This window comes from Nipponia nippon, unplaced genomic scaffold (genome assembly GCF_047370975.1).
Source record: "Nipponia nippon isolate SJK-2023a ecotype South Korea unplaced genomic scaffold, ASM4737097v1 scaffold_2, whole genome shotgun sequence".
In the NCBI taxonomy this organism is placed as follows: Eukaryota; Metazoa; Chordata; class Aves; order Pelecaniformes; family Threskiornithidae; genus Nipponia; species Nipponia nippon.
In genome coordinates this window covers 122,666,924-122,677,059 of record NW_028262336.1, presented here as the reverse complement: position 1 = coordinate 122,677,059, position 10,136 = coordinate 122,666,924, and positions in this window count along the sequence as shown.

Sequence of the window (10,136 nt, the reverse complement as noted above, 5' to 3'; positions counted from 1 at the left end):
TTGTCAAGGCAAGGTTTTTCCCTTTGTTTTCACAGGAAATTTCTGATTCCCAGCCATCACTTATTGCTGTTTCAAGGGAGGAAAGTGAGTCATGGAGTTTCCTATTGGCCTGAGGAGATATGCAGAGAAATTACTTGCAAGGGACTCTGCCCAGACAGCCAAGCATCTGGCAGCGAGGGAGAAATTGGGCAAAGAGCTCTCAGATTCATTAGCATGGCTGCCAATTAATTGCCTGAGCCAGTAATGGACATAAACATGTTTCCCTTGTGGGCAATCATTCTAGGAGGGAGCAGTGCTGCTTTGTCAAGGGCCGGGATTAGACAGGGTGATATGCATTTTATAGCTTTAACGTCCATAATTTACTACATGGACAAAGCAGGGGAGGAAACCGGATGCATGCGGAGCGAAGATGGACGTGCCCGTTTCCTCTCGCTCACCCCCTCGGTCTGCCCTCTGGAAATCACCGCTAATTCCCTGGGAAGTTCACAGGCTTACGTTTGTTTTGCTAACAGAGCCATGCTAACCGAGGTCCCCGCTGCACACAGGCTGCAGGGAACAGCAGCCAGCGTGTCCCAGCATGGGGGCTGCTGTGGTGGGTGTCCTGGGGCAGGAGATGCATCTCTGCCCTCCCTCTTTGGCCAGAGAAGCCCTTCCCAGAGGGCATACCGAGGGCAGAGGTGCCTCCTGCAGCACAGAAGGAGCGTTTTCATTTTCCAGAGGGGTATCTCCATCCTGCCAAGAGGACGACGTGCAATGGCTAACCACTTGCGTCTGGTGGTGTTTTGACTTCCCAAGCAGCCCTCTCTGCTCTCATCAGTGTCCTTTCACTGCTTCTTCTTTCAACAAAAATACCTTTATGCTTTTAAGCTCAAGAAATGAAGGAGGAAAACAAGTCACTACCATGTAAGGGAAAAAAGCCCCTCCCGACATATATAAGATGTCCAAAAAGCTAATGATGGGCTGGGTGGGCCTATGTTCAACTCCACAGGGAAGATGATAGTACATTTCGTGCTAACAAAACCAGGAGGCAGTAAAGATTGTGCAGCCTGGTTAGAGGCAGGGCCTTGAGAGGAGAGGAGGGGTTGACTCTGTCTGCAAGTTGCTCATGGGCATTTGCCCTTTCTAATGTCTCTTGTGAACTGGCCGGGGTTCCTCCTCGTGCAGCGGCATGCGAAGCAGAGGAAATGTTGCTCCATAGGTTTAATTTTAGTGTGTGCAGCAGGCTCTGAGATCATGCATGAAAAAGTGGATCAGCATTAAGGTGCAGGCAGCAAGTGTGGACCCAAGCAGCTCTGCTCCTGTAGGAGAGATGGGGATGTCAGCACATGAATGTGGCATCGTCTTTTGAGCAGGGCAGGGGATTTCTGCTCCTGCTCTCCTGCCATCCCTGTGTCTGAGAGATTGCCCCTTTCTGGGGGGATTTAACTCATCTTTCATCCAGATATTCCGGGAGCACTCTTCAAACTTGCAACGTGCCTGCAACATGCCATGCGGTTTCGCCTTTGCTTTTGTCTCCTTTTAAAGGTTTGCTCTAGTTGAAAGAACTGAAGAAAATAAAGTTTCTTATTACAGACTCCGTTGCTCATACTCTTCAGTCACACAACCCCTTGCCTATGTGATTGTCACGAACACTCAGATCCAGCCCTGCTTTCTGCTTGGGCTTGCCCCGTGGAAGGCGAGGGCTCTTTACTGCCCGCAGTGCTCAGATGCCAAGGTGAGAAATACCTCCCTATCAACAAACATCTTTCCAAAACTGCTCACCCAGGAATCCTTCACATCCCTAAATACCCTGATGCCATGAGGTGGCTTAGGAATATATAAAAATACACCCACAGGCATGTACACACATACAAATGACGACAGGGTGGGCTACAAAAGGTTTGGCATTTTGCTGACTTTGTTTAGTTTTGCTTCATGTCATTTAATGTGATGCTACAGTCAGAAGGGACATTTGATTTCCTTTTTAATCAAAGGAGAATATAAAGGAAGTGCATTTTTAATAGAGATGAAGTGTGTATGTATTCCTCTCCCATCAATGCTTTATAAAAGTCTGTACTGCTGAGTGTTGATACCAATCTTCTGGTAAAGATACAAACTTTTATTAAAAATGAACCATAGGAAATAAAACCATACAGCTAAATTGTCTCTGTCAAATCAATAGTGGTCAAGACTCGTTTCTTACATTCATACGTGCTTCGTGTCCTTCCTCAGCAGTCTATCTTCAGTAGGGATTTTTTGCATGAAGTCCTGCCCTATTGAAGTCTTTGAATTCACTGGAGCCAAAATTTTACCTTCTGATTTTTGGGTTGTCTCTAGGTGAGCAAAGGAGTATGAGGTAGGTTTTGCTCTGGATGCAGCTTTCCCTGATGCAGCTGCAAAAGCCCTCACTCTAACGGGACCTGGATCCCATCCAGTGCATAAGCCTGACCCAAAGCCTACCCGTCTCTTTAGAAACCTTTACGCTCATTCTGTGATGACCATAAAAACCTCATGATTTGCAACTGTTGATAACACATCCAAAAAAGCAGAGATCTAATTTGATGTCTGTGTTAATTCATTTCCAAATGACTTGCCTGGTTGCAGTTTGTTGATGAATGCTGTCGGAGGGCAGGACAGGGGCTCCCACTGGCATGGTTTCCCCACACTGTAGGTACTGGCATGCCAGTGGGTTTGATCTTGGGCTGCTTTTCAGTACTGTGAGTGCCACATTTTGGCTCCCTGAACCCCCTAGATGGAGGTGAGCCCCCACCACCTGGGTCTGCGAGCTCTGGGTTGACCGCGGCAGGGATGCACTGAGCCAAAGGGCATAATGTCATCATGGGAGGAGAGAGAGGAGTTGCTTTTATTTTTGCAGGATGAACCCCACCTGGAGTTCACATGAGAACAAAAGTACCCAAGAAATATTTGTGAGGTCTGGGTCTGCTATCCTACCCTTCATTTGTAAGGTTTTGTAACAACAAGACCTCCCCTTGCTTCATCATAACAGAGCGCTAAGCCACATCCGTGTCCTGCCACGGGGATGGCTCCAGCAAAGGGTGTAAGCACGGGCTCGGACCCACCACCATGGACCGGCTGATGCTCACACACTGAGCCTGGGGTTCCCACCGCTGCTTCTCCCGCACTCTACATAAGCTGGGCCCTTTGCAGGACATGGCTGTGGTCTGGTCCATCCCTCCAGGTACCCAACACTGCTGGCTGAAATGACCCGATTTGCTGAGCAGCTGCGGTGTACGGCCCTGGGTGCACAGAGCCTAACGGGGACACAGCTGGGTGCATGGGACATGACAAACGTGAGTACTTCCAAGAACTTCATCCTGGTCCCACACCGCATTTGCTGAGTGTACTTACTCCCAGACTTTCCAAGCCAGAGCCGCTTTCTGCCCAGTCTTCTTCTGTGTTAGAGAACTTACTTACTTACAAAATCCCTGAGACAGAGACTGCGCCTTTGGGTTTTAAGGCACCGAACAAGATTTAGATAACATTTGGAGGCTAATTTAGAGGATAGAGGCTCTTTTGCAATTTTTGCCAGGAGCATCAAAGATTATACCCATCCTAGGGAATTATCTACACCCTCAAAGTCAGAGCATATCTAGAGCTAAGGTGGGAGAAGTCACTGGGAAGAGTCTGTGACAATCTGTGCTGCCTCTACCCCCTTCATAATTATGCAGCTGATGAGCAAAAGGCTTTCATGGAGCTGAACTTACATTAGGGGAAAAAAAACCAACAAGCAAGATGCAAGACCTGCCTCCCCAAACCTCTGTAAGATTTCCTTTAGGAATTCCTACAAAATCCATGGGTGACCTTTTATAAAAGAGGCGGAGCAGTTAGTGCTAATTCCTCACATCTTAAAGATCAGACTCCCTGAGGGGGTCTTGAGCCAAGCAGCTGACCAGTGAAATATCCCAAAACCATTACACACCACTGGAAATGCTTAGAAGATTCTTCACAATATTGTGGAGGAGGAAGGAAAAGAAGAAAGAAGTGGAAATAGCTGACAGAAATGAAATAGAGCAATCCTTTGCTCTGTGTGTTTGGAGGGCAAGACCAGACAGGCCAGAAGTGAGCAATCTCGCTGCTGACAGAGAGAGGAGAAACAGGAGAGGTAAATTGTATTTATATAGGTGCCAATCAATTTGGACAAATGTTCAGCAGCCCTGACACTGAGACAAATCAAAGCCTTCAAAGGAACTTCTTTTTTTTTTTAATCACAGAATAACCAGATTAAAAGCCAATATGGTCTGGAAATAATTGGAAAGATATTATTTCCTGGTTCCCGTGGGAATGTGAGCTGGGATACTCTGTGCCAGCTGCTGTCAGCAGCATCTATTCTGAGAAGACCCCAAGTACCAGGTTACAGCAACCCAGGCTAGGAGCGTGTGGGCTCAAAGAGCAGCTGAGCCCGCTTGTCCAAATTACCCCTTTACAGGCATCCTCGCTCTCTTCATTAGGCTGCAGGAGAAAAAGGGGAAACCTAAGTTACACCCTGCCAGAAAGCAGAACAACTTCAACTTGTAGAATTGAGGTATGGATTTTTTTCTGCATTGCTGTTCATTGCATTGGCTTAGTTTTGAAGTGTTGGATGTATTTCCCTGTGTAAAGGTTTAGGGAAGAAACGCTCTTCCTCTGCAGCAGGTGGGAGGGTAACAGAGGACAGTGGAGGAGAGCATCCCCTGGCCCACGGGGACAGCAGAGTCCTGCACAGTCACTGGGTCTCGGGAGGCTGCATGAGGCTCCCTGACTTGCCTTGCTTCCCGTTCCTCTTTGGAGAGGCTCCAGCTGTCCTTTCATTTTTTTTTTTTTCCTGCTGAAACAATTTTTTTAAAAGCCATATTTTTAGACTTTTAGATTATTTTTTTTTCCAGAAGATGCTAAGTTTTCGTCAGAAAACTGGACATTGAAAGGGTTTTGGTCAATGACTTTTAAAAAAAAAAAAAATCAGGTTAAATGAGATGTCTACTATAGGTACCTGGTCAAGCAGCAACACTGAACATGTTCACATCATGAAAGAGAAGTGGCCTAAGTTGACAGCTCTCTGTGTGCCATCTTTGCTATTTGTTCTTCCCATTCTTTTTGGCTCCTGCTGCATTTTGGAGCTTGGAGGACTGTGTCCCGGGTGGTGACCAGGGGAGAGGCTGGTGGGGTGAGGAGAAGGCAAGAGGCCAGTGTATTGAAGAGGTGGTTAAGTCAGCTCAGATGAGCCACAGGAGCGAGAAAAATGGGCCAGAGGGTGTCCTGTTGCCCTGCCGGCAGATTTCTCCTAGCCAATGCTCCTGCCAAGTTTGCCCACCCTAGTCTGCTGCTTGTCCTGCAGACAGGGCCCTGGCACCCCCAAGGGAAAGCCCGTCCATGACATGCTGCCTCCCATCACCTTCTGGTTTGGAAACCTGTATGATGGCCACTGGTCACCCTCAGTGTAGCACCCACAGAGACATGGTAAGCCAGTGCCTCGAGTAGCTTCAAAATGCTCATACTGTGTGTTGTCTTAAAATTCAGCCTGCCTTGTGCTGCTGGTTGGTGTTGGGAGGCACGGGGCTTCCCTGGGGCAGTGGTGGGGATGAGCATCTTTGAGCAGGCTGCTGGGGCTCTCAGCTATTATGGAAATCATAGAATTGTTTAGGTTGGAACAGACCTTTAAGATCATCAAGTCCAACTGTTGACCTAGCACTGCCAAGTCCACCACTAAACCATGTCCCTAAGCACCACATCTACCCGTCCTTTAAATACCTGCAGGGATGAGGACTCATCCACTTCCCTGGGTGGCCTGTTCCAGTGCCTGACAATCCTTTTGGTGAAAAAAATGTAGCTGTATGGGCAGGAGGGTGATAACCCTGCTGCTGTGTGGCCTTCCTGGGCATGTGTCTGCTGCTGGAAGAGGAGCCCCAGGGACCAGGCATGGCTCCTCCTCTGTTTACCAATGTGGACGTGGTCCCCAGGCCACCTCTCCTGAGTATCCTGCTTTAAAGAAAGAGAAGACAAATTCCTGAGATCTTCAAATGAGCAAAATGTGGACCCCTTTCTCCCTTTACAGCTTGGCGAGCAGTCTGGTGGGTTTTCCCCACAGTCAGGCGTGTTTGTGAGTTTCTGCGGCACGTGGCCAGGTCTTGAGCCACCATTACTCATGATGACACAGCTCTTGTTCCAGGGGAGATGGGGATTTTGGACACGTCTGGAAGGCAGCATTAGGGAATAATTGTCACATGCAGAGTACTACTTCTGGAAACCTTCCCTCCTCAGCAATCATGTTCCTCAATCTTCCTTGATTTAGTAATTCAAAACTCCCATTTCCCTCTTTATTCTGACATGTGCATGGTGTTTTATTTCCATGTCTGCTTTCAGCCTCTTCTATGGCATTGGGCAAAGCTGTTCAATGTCTTTCTTTTGTTTCCTCTTTCATTCAGTGTCCATCATGTCCTGTCTGGCCCTGTTCATTCAAAAAGATACTTCATTTTGACTATAAGCATGTGGGTTTTGGATTAGACAACGAAAGTTTTTTTTGGATTAAAGATGTTCTTTTATTACGCAGTTGTACAACAGAAGGAGGTTCTGCTGTCAGGGAATCACAGAGCAATGTAGTTTGGAAAGGACCATGGAAGGTCATCTGGTCCAGCTCCCTACTCAGATCTGGTCCTTCGATGGCCGTGAGATTTTGCCAGTGGTAATGAAAGATCCTCTTAGTTTCTGGTTAGATTTTTTCATGCTTTATTATCCTTTACTTTATGCAGCTGATAACTACATGTAGATATTTCTGAGAGTGGGAGAAGAATCATAGTGCAAGTAATGGTGTAGTTGAAGTCAAACACAGTTAATAAGAGGTGACTTGTTTTTGATATGGGCTATACAGAATTCATCCACTTCTCACTGCTTGGCCTGAAAGAGATGAGTTCTCCTGCTTTTTGTTCATCGCCAACCCACTAGTGACTGGTGCATTGAAAGTGCGTCATCCAGGATGTCAGAAGACCAAGATGTGCCCAAAGTGGAAATTTCTTCTAATGTTGGTAGAGGATTACCAGGCACAGCTCAAAGGTTGGTACTGCATAATTACACCCACATGGGCAATGGCAGTACTTTACCAGCCAGGAAAAAGCCCCAAAGGATGTCATATTGCCCAATTCCCTCCCCACCCACTGCCGTTCCAATCCCAGAACAGCTGAATTTACAACGAAGACAACCAGTAATGAAACAACCTAATAGACCTGAGGTCTCGTTTGTCATCACAGGACATTAGTGCCTCTGGACCTGGCTCTCAGCAGGTGCAAACGGGGAGGGCTCTGCCTGGGAGTTCTGACATAGTTGTGCTTGTTTGTGCCAGCTGAAGACCTGTACTGAACTCTCTGTGTCTGAGCACAGAAGACAGATGGATGCGGATTATCTTCATGAGGAGAAGATTTAGAAACCTGCAGCCTGATTGCCCTTGTTTTCAGTAAATCAGGACTACTGAAATCAGTTGGATTCTCATCTCGTTTAAATGCAATTCACCCCACTGCTGGCTTTAGTAGCATTTCACTGGGGCTGTACCTGGTGCAAGAGCATGATTCAGCCTAGTGAAGCTACACATCTGTACTATGGAGGCTGGGGGAGAGAATAGCCCATTTTCAAAAGGAAAAAAATCCTCCAATCTATACAAATCAATAAATCCTTAGAAAAAAGCTGATTTGAGACTGAGTTTCTCTAAGGCACTAGCTTGTCCTCGGCACTACTGTTTTAAGCATGTGATTTTCAAATCATAAACGTTTAGACTAAGACCATAAAATTTTAAGTAGGTATATAGCAAACTAACTGTGAAGACTGATCAGTCTCCTCGTAAATAAGAAAGTATTTATAAGCTTGTGTTCACAACTATACATACAGTTTGAGAACATAATTCTTCTTGAATTTGGAATATTACTTCATCATGAGGGAACTGAAAAACTTTGTTCAGCTTCACAGAATTGAAATATTTTTATATAAACAACCCATTCAGTTCAGCAAGCTACTTAAACTTCTGCTTAAATCCTGTTTGCTTCAAGCTTTGATTTCCCTTAGCGCTTTTTCAAGTCAAGCATAGGCTTAACAGCTTTTCTAGATCAATGCCCAGGATAGCAGGTGACGGTTTCAGCTATCAATGAGACTTAAGTCAAAAAATTACTTCTTTGGTCTTCTTGTTACCCCTAAACCTGTTTTGCTCAGCTCCAGGTGTGCATTTCTTTAATGGACCACTGGTGAGTTGTTTATAGCCTTGGGGGTCTCCAGTGCCAACTTGTGTCTCTTCTCCAATCACCCCCTGCCTGTTGACACCACATCCCATGTCCCCATTCTCAAGGCCTCTGCTATCATACCAGGCTTGTTTTCCTGTACATTGCATCATTATCCTGGGGTCATAAATATTTCATTTAGTACAGAATAAGTATTCTATATAAAAAATTATGGTTTTATCACATTATTATTACAAAGAAAACAAATCAGGCAATAGCTACCACGGTTACTAGAAAAACTGCTGTTACAGCTGAACAAGATAAAGCAAAAGTTTAGGCAAGCCAAGGCATGTTTGAACAAAGCCTGGCAAGTCGTGAGGCCTTGCAGAGATAGGATGAAGCCTGTGGTCTTTTACTGGCAATTGCAATGCTGAATTTGGTGGGATACAGAGCAACAGCAAAATGAAAGCATTAAATAGGCTTGGTGCCCAGACTGACTATTGAGAAACAACACTAATGGCCTCTTGTTATCCTGATAATTCCTCTTTCAGGAGACCCTATTTTAGGATGTGAAGCCCTATATCAAATATTCCCTTGGTGATGCCATGCCGACTACCCCTGATAATTTTCTTGTCCTTAATGTGCCTGGAAATGGTTTCCAGGATTGGCTGTTCCACTGCCTTCCCAGGGATTGGGGTGAGGCTGACTGGCCTGTAGTTCCCTGGCTCCTCCCTCTTTACCTTCCTGAAAATAGGAGTGACATTTGCTTTTCTCCCAGTCACCATGACTGATGAAAGATTATCTACTGGCCTCGCAGTGACATCTGCTAGCTCCCTCAGCACTTGTGGGTGCATCCCATCAGGATCCGTGGACTTACATACATCCAGATTGCCTGAGTAATCCCTGACCTGATCTTCTTCCACCAAAGGTACAACTTCCTTGCTGCAGACTTTCCCGTCCCACCACATCTCCGTGATCCCAACAAGATCATAGCCCCATAAGTCTAACTCATGATGTTTATTCCCCATACTGCAGCATCGGTATACAGGCACCTTAGAGAGGTTCCCCAGCATGTTGAGTTCCTAGAGAGGGTTTGGGGGACTTCTCCATAACGGTGCCTTGTAGGCACTTCCTTGCTTACATGCTGGAGATGATCCCACTTAAGCCTCATTTTGTTACTTTGTGATCCCTTCCATCACATCATCCCATGCCCTTTGCCCAGTGATTCTGTCCATCACTCTTTCACAGGACTGCTGGTTACTCTCTCCCTCACTGATTATCCTTAGTTTAAAGCCCTCTTTATGAGGTCAAGCATCCTGTTGGTGAAAATAGCTTTGCCCTCCTTAGTGAGGTGATCTCATCGTTTCCAAGCAGATGCTATTCTGTAGACAGGGTCCCATGGTTATAGAACCCAAAACCCTGCCACAAGCACCAGTTCTGGAGCCAATTACAGACTTGTCCTACTACTGCTCTTCTCCTCACACTCCTTCCCCTCCCCAGCAGGATTGAGGAGGACACCACCTGGGACCCCATGCCCTTGACTCCTGCCCCCAGAGCTCTGTAGTCACTTTCGATATAGTCCAGGTTTCCCCTGGCAGTATCGTTTGTGCCCACATGGAATAACAGCAGGGCATAGCGGTCAGAGGGCCAGACAAGCTTTGGCAGTTCCTCCACCACATCCCGGATCCTGGCCCATGGCAAGCAGCAAGCCTCTCCAGATATTTGGTCAGGTTGACAGACAGGTGCCTCTGTCCCCCACAGCAGGGAGTGACCCATCACAATGATTCACCATTTCTTTCTGGTAGTCTTGCATGATTTAAGGCAAAGTGAACCATTTTTTTTTCTTGTAGTCACATCTGACTCCCCTTCAGCTTTGATGGTGGTGAATTCATTTTGCAGCTGTAAGACCTTAGGTGGGGCAGGAGCCTTCACCCTGGTGCCAGAAGTCACTAGCTTCCACTCTTC